Raw genomic sequence first — 1,700 nt, forward strand, 5'->3', positions numbered from 1 at the left:
TTAAAATCAATAAAATTTGCTTAAAAAGAAAAGAAAAGGAGCAAACACATTAATTCTGTTAAGTGATATTACTTTCAATCTAAACATCTTCTCAATTCATTTCAATTTATTTCAAATATATTTCTTAAACATTAACATTTATTTTAAGCGCGGCCTTTTCCAAAGTACTCTTTTCTCATTTTACCTCTCAACTTTTACATAAGAAAAGGAACAAACAAATTAATCCTATTCATTAATATTACTTTCATTCTAAACATCTCAGTTCATTTCATTTTATTTCAAATGTATTTCTTAAGCATTAATGTTTCTTTTAAGTGTAGCCTTTTCCAAAGTACTCTTTTCTCCTTTAAATCACTAATAGTTCCCATTTCTTCATACTTATTTCCTTTTAATTCTTTTATCTTGTCAAATTTGTAATTCCATCGCATATTCTTTTCATAAAGTCTAAATTAATACAAGCTTTTCCACATAAAACAAAACATACTTTTCCCCTCCCCTTTTACTAGTTTGGGGGTGTCACCTCAGTGGTTTAAATATGCCTTAATTCCCTCATCTGTAATTCCCAATTAAACACCTATTTTACTTAGTTATAGTAACAATCATTCCCTAGAAAAATAAGCTACTTTACATTGTACTTTTCAGTCAGATTCCCCAATGTGTTTTCTCCCTTTATTTCCATAAAATTTTATTTATGATATCAAAAAAAAAAAAAAAATAGAAGAGAAAGAAACAATTAATCCATTTTGCTATTCCTGGTCACTAATATTAATCTCATTTGTAAACCTCCTCATGATTCATTTCAATCATTTCTATATATATAATAAACATTAACCTTTCTTGTAACAATAAAAATAAGAACATACATTCATCTTCTAAAAAGATATCAATAACCCTAACCCTAACCACTCCCTCCTCTCAATAGGCTATATTCTATAATTTATAATTGCAAAGTTCATTATTACTACCTCTCATATCAATGCAGAATCCCCTTTCTTAATTCATCAACCATTATCCCTATGTATTCTAGATAAAGAAACCTTTTCCTTTATTTTACAATTCCCATATTTCTTTCTTTCCTGTTCATGTTCCTCATTGCCTCTCTTCCCTTTTGTTTTTCCAAGACTTTTCTCCCTCTGATTTATCCATCTCTCTCTATATATTTTCCTTTCCCCCTTTTACTTTTGTGCTATTTCTTTTTGTCTTTCCGATTTTTACAAGTATTCCCCATTTTAGTTACTTTTTTGAATCTCCCATTTTAACCCCCCTTCTTTTTCCTCTTCTTTGTGGTGTTCTTTGTGTTGATTGTCTATTTAAGATGGCTTCTTCTTGAACTAACTCTTTCTTCTCTGAGGTTTCTTCTTCATATTCTTCAATTGCCATTTCCATAGCTTTTAACTCAGAGGCAAGTGATTCACCTCTTGCATGTAGTAGTACTTTAAATTTTTAAGTTCCATTTTTAGATCCCACAGAGATATCATCGTTGCGCACTCTTATATCTTATAGTCATTAAAATCCACAAATCAGCTTCTCTTTTTCTTTTTTCTTCTTCAAACTTTCTAGATTGACAACTATTCCTAGAAACTGGGTTTATAGCAAAATCACCAATCAGTCCAAAAATCCATATTTTTCTTTTATTCTAATTCAATTTTCACTTTTTAGGGTATTTGTTATATTGTTTCAATATTTCCTTTTCATTGTAT

The sequence above is a fragment of the Pseudonaja textilis genome, unplaced genomic scaffold, assembly GCF_049901715.1.
Source record: "Pseudonaja textilis isolate UNSWEBS1 unplaced genomic scaffold, rPseTex1.2 PTEXSCF92, whole genome shotgun sequence".
NCBI classification, from domain to species: domain Eukaryota; kingdom Metazoa; phylum Chordata; class Lepidosauria; order Squamata; family Elapidae; genus Pseudonaja; species Pseudonaja textilis.